At 31.5% G+C, this 21,391-nt stretch overlaps 1 protein-coding gene across 3 annotated transcripts in view; it reads right to left on the reverse strand.

Annotated features, from left to right (window-relative positions):
• LOC143914989 (uncharacterized protein ZK1073.1) overlaps positions 1-21,391 on the reverse strand; it is a 64,503-nt gene that overhangs the window by 9,491 nt on the left and 33,621 nt on the right. The gene's annotated exons all lie outside the window — the stretch shown is intronic.

Here is a 21,391-nt window from a genome sequence, read left to right on the forward strand (position 1 = left end):
TTAATTGGAAGTGTGCTGAATTTTAAATCGGTAAAATTGCAAACTAAAAGCTCGTAACAGTATTTACTCGTATGTGACGTCAGGCCGAGCGACGACAGGTATGTGCGACGACAGGCTGAGTGACGGGTGACACATACACACATCCAAGAAGACACACACACACATTCATTCAATCATTTCGAACGGGTTGGATCCGTGAGCGTGTAATGCGCGCACTCAACTTTTTATGATTAATAATACGTGCGTGCGCGCGCCTATAAATTACTTTACATTATATTTATATATATATATATATATATGTATATATCTATATAAAAATGGACGCGATGTGTGCATGTATGTATGTATGTATGTGGACATGTATGTGGCATAGCGTGGACACACAGCCAATTAGAGCCTAGTATTTGAGACGCACATATAACTTTATATAACTTTATTTTAAATCGTGTATCAATTCCTTTTCGAAACCATCCGTTGAAATCAACGGATACAACACCAATACATATATAAAAACGGACCCCAATGCGCCTTCCAGGCCAGAAACATTGTACATTTGATACAACTATTATCAATATTATATAAAGTAAATAAATATCAATTAACATCCACAGCGACATCTATGGTCAAATTTGTAAATTTACAGCATTTTATACAATTCTGCGAAACTCGAGATTGCTGAAAACTTGAGATTTGCGAGAAAATAGGTAAGGTTGCCAATTTTTTGGAACTGTTTCAATGAAAATCAGATAAATTGGCAAACTCTAATAGGAAACGATCGACCTGGACAAATCCAAGGTCTGGCCAGCAGAAACCAGTGGAATTTGAACCCGTGACCACTTTGTTCAAAGCATTATATGCTAACGACTAGTCTATTCTGCTGGTGTACATGTACTGTTGTATACTATGAATAGATTTTGTCGGCTACTATCTATGCCACGTCAGACATAATTTTTTCCATACAAAATGTACCAAAGAATACATTTTGTATTTATTTTTACGACAATACTACATGCTCAATGTTTTGCGTTAAAATGTTCTCTTCAGAAATAATGTCAATTTCATATATATTTTCAGCATTTTCATTTGAATCGACGTGTGTAATACACAAGCGCATACATTTTGAAATGCAACAATAAACATAAAATTATATATTCAATTTATAATCGCCAGTTTCTCTGCCGCACACAGACCGATAAAGCGGTCTCAATATTTTCAGCGCATTGACTAAATATTTATACAGGCTTTCATTTATCGATCGACATAAATCAATATGCAATATTTCATATTTTATCGCCTAATAATACGTTTTGATCGATATTTAACCGCACAAGACGTTCACCGAACAGTGCCATTTATAACATTGTACATAATACATATTTATAGGTGAGATTTTACGGCCGGTCTTGTCAGGTACAAATGTATCCCCCAAGAGTTGATCGTAAATCGTTCCATCTTATCGTTATTGCTTGCCGATATTTATAGGTACACCTACTCGTTTATATTGTATGTACAAGTGTTTTGAACCAGAAAACGTCTAGTGCCCGGATCGATTTTCAACAATTATCCTGAAATTCGATACATCACATATACTTGTGTTTAATTATTAAGGATTATACAATAATAATTAGCGATATACAATAAGAACAATTTAGTTGTAGGTAGAGTATGGAAAAAGAAGACAGCTAGTGGTGTTTTTCACAGGGGTGTGCTCATGTACAATGCCCTACCTGAGTGCGTCAGGTCTTCTAAAGACCGTGGATGCATTCTTGCGAGGTGCGAGGAGACGCCTCTGTGAAGGACAGTGTATATTTATTTATTTATTTATTTTGACATACATACATATTTTTACATACATATATACAAATATACCAGGAAGGCTTAACAGGTAAACCCCAAATGCGCCTTCCTGGTCCACATCATTATTACATAGATACATGTAAATCTAAACAATATCTGACATCTATCGTCAGATATTACAAATATCGTATTAATACGATAAATAACCATGAATAACTTTCTTGTAACAATACGAATTTTATATTCGATAAACAACCACAGAGACATCTATGGTGAGCAATATGGCGAAACCTAAGGTATAACAATAACTAAAGGTTCGCAACAGAAAATTGGGAAGGAAACGCCAATTTTACAGGAATCGTTTCAATGAAAATCAGAAAAATTGGCAAATTCTGATAAGAAACGATCGACCTTGACAAATCAAGGTCTGGCCAATAGCGAGACTTAGCGGGAATCGAACTCGTAACATCAAGTACGCGATAATTCAACATTCACCACTAGACCACGCTACTGGTTATATATAAATTTATACATAAAATTTTAGAGTCAAGTAATTAAGAATGTATTTTTTAAATTAGCTGGATAGCTAAAATTACATAAATAAATTATAGGATATGTCATGGGAGTATTTTCTCCAGACTGTAAGTAATTATACTCGACCATCTTGGGGTGAAGTTTTTGCAATATAATGTGTGAGTTTATATGTACAATGTATGTGTGTATGTATGTACATATGTTCGTTCAGGAATAACAGAGGCGATCCCTCGCATAAATCTCAACGGACATTTTACCTTTCAGTGGAAACCCTTTCGTGTCCAATAAAGTGATTAATAATACAGAGGAAAAACTAGCACTTTTCCTTGCTCTCCATTAGAGAGATAATTACTATTATATACAGTACTTTCTTGAAGAACTTTGGCTAAGCGTATGTACATATACATCTTCCGACTGCAATATAATAAATATTACTCCATTACTCCATATATAGCCAGCAGTTTGGCTTAGTGATAGCGTATATATTTAGCATCACTGAGGTCATAGGTTCGTGTCCTCGCCACTGCTGGTTAGATTTGGGGGTTTTGTGACTCCAAATCGATCGTTTCTCTATCAGAGTTTGCCAATTTTATCTGATCATTGCTGAAACGGTTCCTGAAAATTGGTATTAAAAAATCTAATCCTGTTGTCACAAAAATTTGCCTGTGTATAATTTGTATTAATTATACACAGTAATCTGAAATCCATAGATGTCACTATGATTATTATTTCTGATTAATTGTTATATTCTATATATTCTGATTGTATATGTATATGTATATGTATGTATTACTGTATTTCTGATTTCTGATTGTTTATGTATTTCATTAACGTACACCCGTCGCATTGGAGCAAATCTGTAATGGCGAGTGTGTATTGATTTGTGACAATAAAATAAAATAAAATAAAATAAAATATATATATATATTTTTTTTTATTTCAATCAATCGTGCACACTCGATTTTATAACACATTTCTCGAAAGCGACGAGTGTGGTATATAGATTAAGAATTATTAATTATATATACCCATATACTAAACACAACACTGCAGCCCCGCACAGCCCTTATAGACGAACCGTCACTGATTGTAACTAGTATACAAGGCAAATACAAACATCGATCAACAGAGACATCTATGGACAAATTTGCAGCATTTATACAAATTAGCGAAACTCGAGATGCTAAAAAACTCGAAATTTTGCGAGAAAATGAGTAAAGGTTGTCAATTTGTTCGAACCGTTTCTATGAAAATCAGATATATTGACAAACTCTAATAAGAAACGGAATCTAGAGTCACATATCTAAGGTATGGGCAGCAATAACTGGTGGGATTTAATCCGTGACCACTTTGTTCGAAAGAATTATATGCCAAACATTAGTCTATGCTGCCGGTTCATTGTTGGGTAGTCTATATGTGGTTGTTAACTATTTTTCCTTACTTAAATATAGATTTTTTGCTCAGAAGACGCCTGGCATATCTATAATATATACGTATGTACGTATTAGGGAATAGTTATTTACAAAATGTCACACATATTTGTATACACGTATTTATGTACATATATATATCCAAATTCGTATCAATTGTGTGGCACGGTTAAGGTCAACAAGCTTACGTCACTCAAGAATATGTCTGATCATCACGTCTTGTAAATAACATCTTATCGCTTGTTAGTAACGACGAAAATTCAAATTGAATTTAAGAACTTCGCGTGGCTTCGAAGTGTCGCAAATTTTCATGTGAAAAAAAATTCAGCGCGTGTAAAATTGAATCAAATACCTCGTCGCGTTCGCAAATACATATGAAAAACTGCCTTCGGGCGAATTTCATCGTTTATTTTCTTTTTTAAATCATTCCAATACATTCATGGCTTTTGGACAGCTGTCAACTTTCGTATCTTACTATCTTTTCACGCTAGAATAGCTCGATTTCTGAGAAATTCGCATATGAAACCCACACGAAAAGAAAATATGTGTATGTATATGGGGAGCAAACGCGGAAAAATATTACACATTCGTAGTTTTATCATACAAAACACAACAAAAGGATTTCTGTGATATTAAAACAACAAATATTCAACTACATATGTATGTATATTTGAACATTAATTCGAATATCACATGAGAGTATTTATTATACAAGAAAAGTGGCATCTAGACAAACCCACGCACGAAAATTCCGCGCCGATTAATGCTGCGCCGACATAGCCGCGCAGGACAAATATATTATAAATACCTATTTATATTTTATATTCAATAAAAAATAAAACCAGCCGTGGTTAACATATGATCCTTTCGACTGAGTGATCACAGGTTCAATCCCTAGACCGGCGCAGCTGGCCAGACATTGGATATGTGACTCCAGGTCGATCAGAGTTTGCCAATTTTCATTAAAACGGTTCCAATAAATTGGCAACCCTGTCCTATTTCTCACAAAATTCGAATTTTCAGCGTCTTGAATTTGCTGATTTATAAAATGTTGTCCAATTTAACTATGAATATTACATCAATGATGCTTTGGGAAATTTCTCTATAAATTGTTGATCGATGTTTATAATTGGCCAGAAAGGCGCATTGAGGTTTCCTTTTTTATGCCTTCCTAGTATATACATACATGTATGTATATACATACATATTGTATGTATATACATACATATTGTATGTATAAAATAAAATAAAAACATAATTGGACATCTGAGTCACCTGATTTTTAGTGACAAGCGTCAACCAATAACCATAAAAAATTTAATTATTTAACACTTTCCGCCCAGAATTTATTTCAAGTCTAAGTTTTTCCTAACTCGTATTTAATTTTAAGATTTTTCCTTTGCAAATGTGAGAAATAAATTTCGAAAAACAAATTTTCAATCTCTTTTCACAAAAAGTTATTGCATTTTAATTATAGGTATTTAAAACTGAACCTGAACTGAACTGAATTTTAGAACGTGCTTTCGAATTTCAAAAATAAGGCAGAAACCCAGTTTTCTAAACACCAACAAGTCCTAGTAAATTTCTATAGATGAGCCTGATAAATTGAAAAAACCAAAAATAACTTATTTTTATTTATTTTATTTTTAATAGGCGCATAATCAGAGATATTCTGCGGGGCATTGTTATGCGCTGATTTGTCGGCGCGGCAATGTCAGCGCGACATTGTCGTGCGTGAATTTGTCGGGTGCCTACATATAAATATTTTCATATTTGAAGATTTATTAAAAAAATCTAAAATATATATCGGTATAATCCATATGTACATATACATACATACATATACTTCAAAGACTTCAAATTTCTTTACGTTTACATGAAAGTCATAAGATATTGTGCACGACATGGTTTTATAGGTCATTAGCTGTATTACCCGGCTTCGCTCGGTATTCGTCATCGGCGCCGTCACCCCCTGGAGCCTTCGCCCCCTAGGGCTTCACCCCCGGCGCCCACCCGCGACCCCGGTGACTTCGAATTCTTTGAATCGAAAAAAATCGAAATATTTGTTCGATGACGTCACGGATTTACGACCCAACGAACGAAGGTTACATACATACAAAGTCTCTTTCCAAATTATATATTAGATACATATAATATGTACATATAAACAGAAAGATTTACAAGCGTTAATCGTCAACATAATTTAACCCCTTTGATTCAATTTCAGAGTTCTTTACTCTTTGAAATTGAAAGAGTTATGTATATAATATAATGTTGTTGAGTATCATCCCCTGAGAAGATGGGTATGTATGTATACATATTTATGTATTAAATTAATTAAATTAAATTATGTAAAAAATTAAATTATGTATTAAATATTATTGAAATAAAGGTGAAGCTACCCCCAATTTCAGTTCTAATTATTATACCTATAAGATCTTATCTTTTAGTATTCCGGCCATATATATACAAAAACATACGAGTACATATATGTATACATACATATAATACGAAAATATTTCTTTGGTTATGAAATCGCATTTCAGTTTCTAATTCAGGTTCAAACGTGATCTTCCTTTTCATCATGTATGTATACCTGCAACCTGATAATTAAATTGCAATACAATATTACACTATAGATATGTATAAAAGCGATGCTTTTTATAAATGAAATATTTAGAGAAACTCCTTTAAACTGCCCTTTTACATTTCACAGTGAATTTGCGAATACTGTCACGAGTGACAGTTAATGTAATGAGCATTGGCGCGCTGTCGGATCACAAATTATTTACATTTCAATGTTAAAATACATTCAAAATATTTATGCTCGAAAGATCGCATTACAGTGGTTTATCAATAAATAGCCATTAAAAATATTCAACACAATGGATATTGGAATGTATATATGTATGTGCCTATATGTATGTATATAAAGCGCTTTATGTTATCCAAAACAACGAGATGAAATAATATATATATAAAAACGGACGCGATGTATGTATGTATGTTTGTGGGTATGTGGTGGACGCGTCAACCAGTATGGAGATTTCAAAAAAACAAATTTTAAAATGCCAGGAGTATATGTATGTATGTTGTGCCTAGAGATATTTAATAAAATAAATTCACGCGAACGAGGCGCACACCCAATCAGCGAGAAGTGGTCCACGTGGATATGTTTGACCAATTAGAGCAACGACGATACATTCTGACCAGTGGGTGCATTTTAAGCATCCGCTATAGGGATATGGCGTGACGACCGTTCGTGCCGAGGATACTCAGGGAAGCGGGGTAGTGGGGACCTGAGCGTCTGATAAGTGCTCCTGATTTTGAACACCTGACTTGAAACGGGTGACGTCATAGTCAAATGCACTGCGCGGGAGCGTACACATATACACACATCCACAAAGATACACACGCACACATTCATTCATCGTCGGGTCGGATCGGTGAGCGTGTAATTCGCACACTCAACATTTTACTATAATACGTGCACGTGCCTATAAATTACCCTATATTATATTTATGTATAGACTAGCTGAACCCGGCATGCGTTGCAATACCATAATAACGCATGCAATTCCCGTTCCCGTTGCGTTCTCGTTCCCATTTGTCAGAAAAACACACATTTGAAATTATCCAATTGTTTGTTTATTTTACCCTTACAACACAGGTGGCGACGCGAAAACATTTCAAATTATTGCGTTGCAATGCCACTCATTCCCGTTTCCGTTCCCGTTTTGGGACAATTTTTTTTTACAGAAACCATCGTGGGCATAGATACAGTAACTTCTGTAACTTTTATCGCAATCGGTTGAATGGTATAGGAACGCATACGTGACAGACAGACAAACAGACAAACATTGATTTTTATCATATATTTATAAATTACATATAACTTTATTTTAATTCATGTATCAATTCCTTTCTGATATCACCCGTTGAAATCAACGGGCACAACACTAGGTACGTATATACGGTGTCCTGTCAAATGCGCTTGGTACAAAAGCGCCCCGACTTAACGGCCCGGCATAACCGCATTTAATTTAATTTTGTCAAATATTCTCAGCATAGTTTTGTCACTGAGTATCTTTGCAGGGCGGTTTTGTCTGCGCGGTTATGTCGGGGCGGTTACGTCGGAACGCGTTTGTCACGCCCGCTAAATTCGGGATACCGTATATACATATGTATAATATAGTAGAAATATACATATTAAGACAAATATCAAGGTTTACATAACACAATACATGTGTGTATTTAACGGTCGCTTTAAAGGTATTTGCCCTCTGCTAACTTTGCCCACTGTCTACTGAATATGTCACTTCTGAGAAAACACTCTCTCAGAACAAATATTCGAATATTTTATGTTAATCTTTCAACGTCGAAAACGTTTGTTCTTTGCGTCGTCATTCGACGACACCCGATAGAAAAGTGTTTTCGTTGAATTTGGAATGTATCGATTTTTTTATTCCATTCAATCCACAATAGAATTTGTGTTGAGACACGGAAAGCAAGGCAAAATTCGAATTGCGTATTTGTCAGCGTTAATTCGATTGCTTATAATATACAGATGAAATGTTTGTTTCCATATTATTTTGATGTAATATTTTACCGGACGTAAAAATATCGCAGGCTTTTACTGCGAATTTCCCATGGCGGGTCATACTGAGAAAATAAACCGGGTTTGATCTATTTTTCGCACGAAAGCCACATATGTTTGTTTACGAGTACTTACATACGTACATTTAATAATACTTTCCCAACACATATATGTACATACATAAATAGCACAATCAAACAAAAAAAAAACCACTAGATATAAAATTAATTAATCATTTTAGAAAATACAAAAATAAATTAGTTTCTCTCATAAAAAATACTAAAGAAAAATATTATAAAAACAAACTTGATGATTCTGAAAACGACAGTAAGAAAGTTTGGATAATAATCAATGAAATTCTGGAAAATAAACAGAAAACTAAAAGTAATACCATAAAAAATATAATACAAAACAAAAATATAATAAACTGTACTGAGGAACCCAAAAAAGGAGCAAACGCTTTTAACGATTTCTTTGCAAATGTTGGAAAGAATCTAGCTGATAAAATTACTGTAAAAAAAAAAATATATATATATATTGAAAAAACTGCGAACATAGAAACTAAACTAGATCTCTTCGAACCAACCAATCCGTCTGAAATAGTACAAATTATATCAAATATGCGAGGTGGCTCTGCTTCGGGTTTTGATGGTCTCTCCGTAAAAACACTAAAAATAATTAAAAATTACGTTTCTACACCAATCTCTCATATTATAAACAATAGCTTTAAAACGGGAATTTTCCCGATCACATATAAAAAAACCATAGTTATTCCAATATTTAAATCTGGTAACCCAGAGGATATCTCTAATTATAGACCTATTTCACTCTTATCAAATATATCGAAAATTTTTGAAATTATTGCTAAAAAAAGACTAACTCTGCTTATAAAAAATAGCTCGATCATAAATGAAAATCAATTCGGATTCACAGAGGGAAAAAGTACCCAAGATGCCATTGCAAAAATTTCATGTATTATCCAGAGTACCTTAGACAAATCAAATAAATGTATAGGAATTTTCATTGACTTAAAAAAAGCATTTGACAGCATTTCCCATAAAAAACTTGTATTAAAATTAAAAGAAAATGGCATTGACCTCATAGCCCTTAAATGGATAGAAAGCTATTTAACAGACAGACCTCAAATTGTAAAATTAAATCAAACATATAGTACACCACTTACAAGTATATTTGGCATTCCTCAAGGCACGGTCCTCGGACCATTACTTTTTCTAATATATGTAAATGACATTTTCCAACAAAAAATAAAGGGCGATTTAATCTCTTATGCAGATGATACTGTATTATTAGTAAAAGGCCAAACTTGGGAAATAGTTAACAAACTTGCAAATGAAGATATTAATACTTTAAAATCATGGTTTGATAATAACCTACTTACACTTAATGCAAAAAAAACAACATATATATTATTCTCATTACAAAAAATACCTATAGAAAAAGTTAATATTATAATCCATGATGAAAAATGTGACTATGTAAACTGTAAACTACATGATCCTGTAATCAACTCTTCTTCTGAAATTAAATATCTCGGTGTTATCATTGATCAAAACATGAAATGGACAAGCCATATTACAGAGCTAGTAAAGAGAATAAGGAAATGTATATATATATTTGTTAGGTTAAGAAATATTTTAAATGTGAAAATAATAAAAAATGTGTATTATGCCCTTGTCCACTCTCTGCTTATCTATGGAATTATAGGTTGGGGAGGATCCTACAAAAGCAATCTAAATTCAGTAAAAGTTTCGCAAAAAATTATTATAAAAGTAATACTTAAAAAAAACTCTACTTTCTCGACAAAATTGCTTTTTAAACTATTTCCAGTACCAAATATCGATGACATATTTAAGCAAGCTTCCATTATTAAAATGTGTAAAGAAAAAAATAACAAAGAATATCAAGAATTTTATAAACTAATGAGAAATGGAAACCAATTTATCACACTAAATTTTAAAACAACACAAATGCAAAACCATTATATTTTCCAAGCTATAAATAACTATAATAATCTCCCTTCTGAATTGCGCTGTATTGTTAACCAAACAGAACAAGTAAAAAAAATTAAACAATTTTTCAAAAAAAACTTTTAATGTAATTTTTATATAAAAAATATTATAATAGATTTTAAGAATTTATAATAGAATCGTAGCTCCCTTATCAGGCACAAGAGCTACTCTTATCTGATAAGGAATACATGTCCAACTTTGTAATAAACATTATATCCTGTAAATATATGTATATGAATAAATAAATAAAAAAAAAAAAAAAAAATTCATCTTATTCAACAAAACATCAATGTTATATGTTTATAATATCTGTCCAATCCAGAAGGCAACGGAAATGTCACAAAAATCCTGTACATGGTTTATCTCAATCTATCTCAACGCCATTCGAATATTTTGAGCGGAGAATTGTTCCAAATGTTTATTTATTATAAAACGACGTTTTTCAGTTTATTTTTATATATATAGATTTCAATTAAATTTAAGTTTGGACCATTGTGGCATTACAGGAGTCCCTAATGCGCCACAATGGTCGAAAATATACAGAGATATGAGAAAAATAAAAATATGTACATATACATATACACAGACAAAAAATACATTTATACATAATCATAAAAACATTATAATAAAAGCAGATAAAGTAAAAATATCAAATATTTAATACAAAGTAGTGAATGTCTCACATATAGCCAGCACCAATATATGTATGTACATATAAGAACAATCCGCAAATTCAAAACATCCTGCGAGGCCCAAATGTTCTACTCATACAATTATGAAAATAATGATGAGCGCAGGCTATCAGACAAATAGGTTGAAATAATCTCCGATAGCCTACGCTCACTGAGGTGGAAAGTATCACATTCAGGCTTAGCAGCAACGATTTCATTGAGCAGTCGAATGACTCTTGGAATAGGAGCCATTCCGTAAAGAACAGTGCGAGCAGGAGGTAAAACCATTAAATGATGATGTCTACCACGCATATAGTTATTGGGAACATAATGTCACAAATGTTCCAGCAACAAAACGAAGTAATGCGAAACGAAGTTGCTAGAGAACAAAACGAAGTAATGAGAAGTTTCTCCGAAGTTCAAGGGAATTAATTATACCCAATTATGCCCAAAAGGAAAGGAGTAGGGTTGATATATGAGTAATACCCATACTCTTTCCTATATATGAAACGTTTTTTGCACTTTCTCTATCGTATATTTATATATTTATGTGTGTATTTAAAAAATATATATTGACGCGAATATTTGCTTTCAATTGCGTGGTCACGGGTTCGATCCCTGCCTGTGCTGCTGGCCATACGTGACTCCAAAGTCGATCGTTTCCTATAAGAGTTTGCAATGTATGAAACGGTTCCAACAAATTGGCAACCCTGTCCTATTTCTCGCAAAATTCAAGTTAACAGTATCTTGAATTCACTGATTTATAAAATTCTGCACATTTTTCCATATACATACATACGTCTAGAAAATTTTGAACCTTTCAGAATCTCTAAATTCGGTGATTTATATAAAAAAAAATACAAATATATCCAGCAGTTTGGCTTAGTGATAGCGTATATATTTAGCATCACTGAGGTCATAGGTTCGTGTCCTCGCCACTGCTGGTTAAATTTTGGGGGTTTTGTGACTCCAAATCGATCGTTTCTCTATCAGAGTTTGCCAATTTTATCTGATCATTGCTGAAACGGTTCCTGAAAATTGGTAAATCTAATCCTGTTGTCACAAAAATCTGCCTGTGTATAATTTGTATTAATTATACACAGTAATCTGAAATCCATAGATGTCACTATGATTATTATTTCTGATTAATTGTTATATTCTATATATTCTGATTGTATATGTATGTATTACTGTATTTCTGATTTCTGATTGTTCATGTATTTCATTAACGTACACCCGTCGCATTGGAGCAAATCTGTAATGGCGAGTGTGTATTGATTTGTGACAATAAAATAAAATAAAATAAATATCAAAAAGTTATTAGAATTTATCCATAGATGTCTCTATAATGCTCTAAAAATTCCTCTATAAATCGTTTATCGATGTTTGTAATTGGCCAGGAAGGTGCATTGGGGTTTATCAACAATGTCTTCCTGGAATATATGTATATACATATATATATATATATATATATATATATATATATATATATATATATATATATATATATATATATATATATATATATATATATATATATATATATATATATATATATATATATAAATAAAATAATACTGTATCAAACGTAATAAATTATGATTTTGCATAATTTATTACCTGAAAATGCTGTGGAAACAACAAAAGCTATGAGAATATATAATGAGTTGAGTTTTCTTTTGTTTTATTATCTTTCGTCTGGTTTATTAATGAATAATGTACTTCTATATTATACTTAACTTTCTCTTTTATATGTACATATATAAAAGTGGAAAATCATATAAGACAGGCGAGCACTTTCTTTACAACACAATATTTATATTATAAAAACATTAAAACTACATATAAACGTTCCAAATAAGTATATTGAAAAAAAACTAATAGCTGCCCACTTTTGAGCCAAGTCGGTGACATCAATTTGGCACGGTTTCCTTTAAAGAAAACGATACTTAAATTGATCAATAAGTAAATGACATTTCGGGGCATCTTGTCAACTGAACACGTGCCCTATATTTTTAATGTCTAGTCCACTTCATATTAGATCAATCAACAATCATTTCGGAATACATTTGTTGCACTCACTGCTATAGTTTTTTATAAACATATGTATCTGAAATACACTGCAAATCACATTTGCAATTCGTCTTGTGTACAATGACGATTAGAATAAACAATGCATGCATCAGATATGGCGACATATTAAGAAACAAATGTATATATGTATATGTATATATATATATATATATATATATATATATATATACATGTATATATATATATATATATATATATATATATATATATATATATATATATATTTATATATATATATATATATATATATATATATATATATATATATATATATATATATATATATATATGACAAAATAAAGATACAAGTTTAACGTTAAAAATGAAGACTTTGTGGCAATTTGTTACAAAAAATTTTTGCAATTTCTTATATTTGAATAGTTCAACTTTGATAATTGATTAAAATCATGGCGGAGTCGAGCCGAGATCTATTTTGAAAACCTTGTTGAAATTTTCAATTTTTACAAAAAATATCAAAGTCGTGGGTGGATATTTAAATCAAAATAATTAATTACATATATTAGAACGTACTTTTTGAGTAATATTCAATCAAAATTTATAAATATATTTTTTGATTAGACAAAAATTGACATACAATCTGGAAGTAACAAACGCTCCGAGTACAAATCTGATTACGAATTCACAAGTCACAACGTACGAAGTCACAAGTTTTATCAAGTGTGATGGACTTTATTCACGACTAAATAAAATTTTACTTACTTACAATCAAAGTATAGATATTAAAACGATGATATTTTAATATTTTTTCGGAAAATATTAAAACCGGCAATGCAGATCCGCACATGGCCACAATGTGCATCGTATTAATGAAACGTTGTATTTAACGTTATTGTTATTATTATAATTAAAAAAAACCTCTACCTCTAACCAATTGACTTGTCCCAGCAAACATTTTGAAATAGTAGAAGAAAAATCTTTTCGATTTTTTTACTGTTTTAAAAAATAAATAAATGCTCAATCATCATCTTTTGTCGTTAAATTGGGTCGATTGTGATTAGTTTTTGACTGTTCAACAAAAATTCAAAGCCGCGGTTTTGCCAGAAACTCCCATACAAAACGCTCCACGCTGACAGCGATCAATTATATGGCAGAACCGGTTTTTTCAAGAAAACATCATTTTTTTCATTTCTCAGCCACTATGTATATTGAAAATAAAAGTTGCTGAGAGTGATCTTTGATATCTATATTTATTTTATGAACTAATAGCTGAACCCGGCATGCGTTGCACTGCCACAATAACGCATGCGATTCCCATTCCCGTTCTCGTTCCCGTTCCCATTTGTCGGAAAAACGCAGACAGCGAACACATTTGATATGTGTCAATTCTTTGTTATTTTTACCCTAACAACGCAGGTAGCGACGCGAAAACATTTGAAATTATTGCGTTGCAATGACACTCATTCCCGTTTTTCTCCGTTTCCGTTCCCGTTTTTCGGCGATTTTTTTTCACAGCAATATTCTCAGACATGCATACAACAAATCCAAAAAGTTCTATGGTAATCGGTTGAGTGGTTTAGGAGCCTATACGATACAGACAGAAACAGATATTAAATTTTATATATTTGTATATAAAATTTGTAAAACGAGTTAAATTTTGAAAACTAAACATATGTATATCCAAACATATTCATTCTTGGCAAAATTGAATTATTTTTTTTATTGGAATCAAGCCGTTAAAGTTTCTTATTTTCCTCTTTTTTATCTGAATAGCTACACATTTATGAACCAACGTAACTTGAACCGTTGTATCCTTCCCTCAATTTAAATGAAACAAATACAAAACCACTTTATTATTGTTCAATATACAAATGTAGAGTGACCGACCGTCGGAAAACTTTCCTTGAAATGAAAAAGTATCGATTTCAGGACCGCCTCTATAAATATACCCTTCGAGATGAATCTCCATTGAGAGTGAGTTGGAAGCCTCGAATACGATCGGACATTCGGAGATTTGATCCGTGGTGGAAAATGTGCTGTCGAATGTCCGACACTTTACGACCCGACTGAAATAAACCACGCTGAAGCCAAATGATGCACGAAAAGAGGGGGGGTCATCGTCCGTGGGACATCTTCAATCAGATACCAGAGCATCTCGTAAATTTCGACACATTTCTTATCGCCATTTGGAAATAAACTCGCGCATGTGTGTGTGCGTGTGTGTGTATATTTTTCCGACAAATTTTCAGACATTTTCAGGATTTTATTTCCTTTTCTGGCTCGACTAAATTCACATCGTTTTGTTGTGAACCCACACCCCTCGTTTTTACTCAATGCACTGGGTATAGAGATCACGAGACCGTGGCCTATAAAGGGTCACTGTGCTTCAGAATCAGAGGTGCACGATTCGAAAATATATATTTTTTTCTTACTAGCAAATTTAATCCATTAATGTCATAAATAAATAAACTAAAGCTTCTGGCGATGTACAGAGCTGCAACGTAGAATAGAAATCGTCAAGTATTGAAATGAGAAAAACGCGAAAAACCTGATTCGATAAAATTGTATATGCCTCTAAAATTTACTTTCATATGTGCATTCTCGTATATAGTAGTGAGTAAAGAAATAATTTGTGAAATTTCGCACAACTACAAATGAACATATGTATGTACATTGCAATCAATAAAATTGCAAACAGTCAATTTTTATTATTATTAATAAAGGATATATAAAACGAAGTATAACAACTAGTTTGTCTCATTTTGAACAATTAGTTTATCTAATATGTAATTTCGAAACAGAATTTGTAAGTTTGTAAGTATTTTTGGTTGGGAATCGACGATGATTTGATTGGTTGAATGTTATATTTTTCGATTCAAATAAATTTACGGGAGGCATCGGGGGCGAAGGCCCGGGGGGTGCCGGGGACGAATGCCCCAGGATTAGCCACTAGATTCTGGTATAATATATAATACATCTAATATATAAGTTCGAAGGAGACTTTGTAAGTTTGTAACTATAGTTGGCTGGAAATCGATTCGATTGATTGAATTTTTTTTTTTCGATTCAAATAAATTTAATAAAAAAACAAATATTTACTATTACATAGATTCGCCATGTTTGGGCTGTTTATATTACAAATACTGAGTGAAGCCGGGTAAAACAACTAGTATATATATAATTGAAACAGTATATAAACGAAAATGATTTTAAAAAATCCTTATTAGTATTATTAATATTTATTTATTAATAAATATTATTAATATTTATATATTAATATTTATTTATTAATAAATATTATTAATATTTATTTATTAATAAATATTATTAATATTTATTTATTAATAAAAATTATTAATATTTATTTATTAATAAATATTATTAATATTTATTTATTAATAAATATTATTAATATTTATATATTAATATTAATAGATATTTATTTTTTTTATTTAAAAAAAAAGTCAGTGCAAAAATTAAAAAAAGCGCGATTTTCACAAACTTAACTGGGCTGCAAATTTATTTTTTAGAATTTTTATATTATTTTGTACGGATTTTTCATTATTTTAAGAGTTAAATAATTGTACGATTTTGTTAAAATTTTACTATTATCATTTTTTAAGTTTTTTTGTTGTTGTTGGATTATTTTTTAGAAGAGACGCCAAAAATTTAACCACACGTACAAGAAAAATATTACGCGCCGGCTCTGAGTATAATATATAATATTATATTACATTTAAAAATTTAATATAAATAACCACTTTGAAAACATTCAATGAGCTTAAGTTAATCAATTAATATTTGTCACTGTTAGTAAACGTGTACTTTGATATTATATATACTAAATATTAACATACATATCATTTTATAGACGTTTTCTTACAATTTCGAACAAAAACTAAAATAAAACCGATTAAAGCGTGAACCACTTATTAGATTACCACTGTGACATCGACCGCAACTAATTCTGTAAGTAATTAGGTTTACCGTTACAACGTTCGATTTTTTTGACGTCCATCCCCCCCACCTTAAATGTGACCCAGTTTCGGGGACAGTTTGAACCGCATTTTGTTAAAAGGTTGTCGACCGCCTTCTCTCAGCCTCCTCGCAAAAAGATCAATACTACTACATTCACCTCCACCAGTAGGATATCGCGTGAAAGATTCATTCTCAGTTCGAAAGGGAGAATGGAGTGGGCAATTTCCACTTTGGTGGAAAATGTACAACGTAAGCTCGCACTAAGACGAAAATTGAATTTTGCACGCAGTGGACGTGCAAACAAGCGAGGGGATAACCCAATTAAGATACATGACTTTACTGAGATCGATCATAAGATGTAAAACTTGACAGTTATTACGCGCCAGTTAACTTTATTGAAACCTTCAACACTGAAATGAACCTTAGATGTATATAATTTGTGTATAGCCAATGTAACCTAATCCTTTGTTAACTACTTAAGGCAAAAAAAAACAGCTACAAAGTCACGCTTTTTAACGTTTGAACCAAAATAGCGAATTTTTTTAGAGGTTTTTTTTTCGAATTGACAACACTTTTTCCAGCAACAGCCAATTTGACAGCTGACAGCTGATTTGTACTCAATTTGGTTTGCTTTTTCACCATAAATAGACTTACGCTAGAACAAGGTTTGCAACTTGTGCAAGTTTATTTAGAAAATCGTCGTGTTAAAATTGACTACAACATCGTGTGATTTAACACATTCGGATTATTTTCCGTAAGGATATATGTATTTAATTATTGTATTTATAGTTTTGGACTATTGTGGTACTACAGGAAGAACCTGATGCGCCACAATGGCCTACATACGAAAACAAGCGAGAAAAAAATTAATACATAGAATAAAACGAAATAAAAGGCAATAGAAGAAAAATATACAGTACATTAAAATGAGCATAAGGCAGAAAAAAATAATATAATACATGACAAAACATCCCTGCGAGAACCAAATGGAGAGAAGATCGAAATTCCACTCATACATCTCATTCAATTGTGAAAATAATGATGAGCGCAAGCTACCAGATGAATAGGTTAGAATACTATCCGATAATATCGCATTTAGGCTCACCAGCAACGAATTCATTGAATAGTCGAATAGCTCTTGGAATAGAAGCCATTCGATAAAAACCTGTGCGAGCAGGAGGTACTAGGTATATCTACCACGCACACAAATAATATTAGGGACATAAAGTCCCAACTGTTTCAGCAACGACGAGCATGATGTATTACCACGTAGAAACTGGAGAACAAAACAAATTAATTAGAAGTCTCTCCGAAGTTCAAGTGAATTATACCCAAGCATGCCGAAAAGGAAAGGAGAAGGGTAGAGATATGGGTAATATCCATACTCTTTCCCGCATAGGAAACGAAGAAATGCTTTTTACACTTTCTCAATCATTAAAGAGTAATTTGCTTTATGCGGTTTCCACACAATCGATATATGAAGTAGCTAGTTTAGGCCGATAAACCAGAGACGATGGACAACTTGAAAGCCTACACCACGTTATTGCCGACATACGGCGCCAGCTGTTCGAAAAAGTGGCTTAAAATATAACTTCCAAATTGTGCTTTATTCCAACCATCCCATATGCCCGATATTATTATATTTAAACATTAATGGCATAACATTTTCATTCAATAAAGCCAACATCAAGTCCATTACCATAATGTGTATGTGTTTTATCCCATTTTTAAGTTGTATACCTATAAGAAAAACTCTGCTTATTTATGTTTCATAATACGATTTTTCTAAATCGTGCTGTCATAGAACATTTGGAAACATGCAAACAAACACTCCCGTTACTTATGGCCCTCCTGTACACAGTGGGAATTAATTTGATGACGGCATAAATTTCCGGCACTCCCGTATTATTATTATTATGAACCGTTTTAGCATTTTTACCATTTAAAGTAGACATACATACTAGGTCTAAATTTGACCGGTACATCGTATCTAATGAATGCAAGCTGTGTATCAACCGCATTGGTATGCTGGCGAGTCTGAAAAAAACTTCGTGTTTTGTTTTTTTAAGACGAGCATCTGGTCTTGAAAATTTCCGTCAACGAGATTTTGAACATTTGCCTGACTTAAATAAATTATGACAACACCATATTGTCCCGTGTTCAAAATTTCAACTCAAGCTTTAAGCACAACGTTTCGTTTTAATTGAAACAGCCATAAATAAAAAAAAGATACAATTAAGATGTAAATTCTATCATAAAGTATACAATTTATTTTTAAGATTGCATAATAAATTAATAACACTCTACAACTTTTATACTGAACAATGTAAATAGAATAGCTGAATAAACCAATTTTTCAAAGTCATTCATTTGAAATGAAATATACTCAAAGCGTATACATACAGACATACATACATACATATATTCATAAGTACATATGTGTATAGATGCTCTCAAATACATACATACATATATTTCTGATCATAAATTCAAACTGAAACTAAAAACATGATTTATAATGTTTTTCTATGTTTACATTTAGACTACTACATATAAGGGATTAGTCATAGTATGTATGTATATATGTATCTACATATGTATGTACATACATATACATGCATATAAACGTATTTACCCAAAATATGAAATGTGGGATAAGCACAAAGCTGTGAATTCAAAATGTTGTACTGTAAAAACGATGACATAAGCTTTGTATGTATATTGGAAATGAATACAAAACACAAATTTAATTACGAATCCATGCCATTGTTAATAATCGATCGAATAATTCAAACCATGCTTGGTAGAAAATGAAAAATAACAAATAATTCAGGAAAAAGGTAACGGTTGTTATAATTATATTTACAACTAATTTAATTAAAGTATTAAAATTGTTAACTACTTCTATCTATCAAATAGTTCTCTAATTAATCTAATGCGTATACAATTAAAACAAAAATGCTGGACAATTTGTATTTAGCATTTTTAACACAAAATAAGCAATCAACAACTCAATTGTCTTAATTTAACGTTTACGTTTCAAATTTGTTAATGGTTAATTCTGCAGCTAAATGAAAATGAAAAAAAATTTGGTATCAGTATCAGTACCCAAAGTGTAGAATTTATTATTAATCAATTAACCAATTTATCTACGTAAACACGTCTACTATTTTATTAGAAATTTAATTTTTTATCAAAATATTTTTTGTGTACATGGGAATTATTATTTTCCGATACCGTTATATTAATATTATGCGGACAATTTAAATGCGCATTTTATAAAACAAATACGCATTTATCGTGAGCATTTAATAAAATTGTGGGAATTATACTATTTAAAAATATTTTCTAATATATTAAAGAAAAAGCGGGAATATAATAGGAAAAAAATATAATTCGATTATAAAACAAAAGAACACATAAAAAAGTACGTTTCTTTAATATAATATTTATACACTTATATTCATTATTATTTCTTTAATATTATATTTATACAATAAAATAAAAAATAAGGCCAAAACTCTTTGATAAATAAATAAATAAAAAAGACTTGATCATTTGAAAAACTACAAATCCATTGTTTTAATTAGGTCAGCATTTTATTATCAAATGCGGGCATTTTCTAAGCTACTTACTTTTACAACAGAAAAATATAAAGCAACCTAAAATGAATGATATGCGCTTTAGCACATCCTACATACATATATGCGCATCTCTCATATATTCACTTTCGAGCATTATAATGACCAAGCACCATATTTTTCATTTATCATGTTTTGTAACTGCGCACTTTTTATTTGTTAAATGATCAAAACATTTTTTTTTTATTTCATACTACAGATAAAATATTGCTCAATGTAACATTTGTAATGCAATATAACAGAAATGTATTTATTTAATGCGTAATTTATTTTATTCTAACGCCCAAATGATTCATTCTCAGGAGCAAAGCTATTTTTTTTCTAAATGCACCTTTAACCCTTTGCTCGCGGTACTTTTTTAGCGAATTTGTAAATTGGAATTTCGACCTTAAATATGTATCTACATATGTACATATGTATATACATATATTTATTCAACTGATCAAATGTGTCAATTGATTCCTATATATAAGTATATTTTTAAATAGTGAATCACGCCTGAAGTATTTTGTTAGCACATTTAGTCACGCCATCCTCGCTACTGGCATTTTATGCATGACTTCTATAGCGGTCATCCGCAGGCGCAAAGGGCTATATTATACCCTAATATTATTCCAAAATGCCTTATAGCTAATATGTATATGTATGTTTGCTAGTATTA

Source organism: Arctopsyche grandis, chromosome 1 (assembly GCF_051622035.1).
Source record: "Arctopsyche grandis isolate Sample6627 chromosome 1, ASM5162203v2, whole genome shotgun sequence".
NCBI lineage: Eukaryota > Metazoa > Arthropoda > Insecta > Trichoptera > Hydropsychidae > Arctopsyche > Arctopsyche grandis.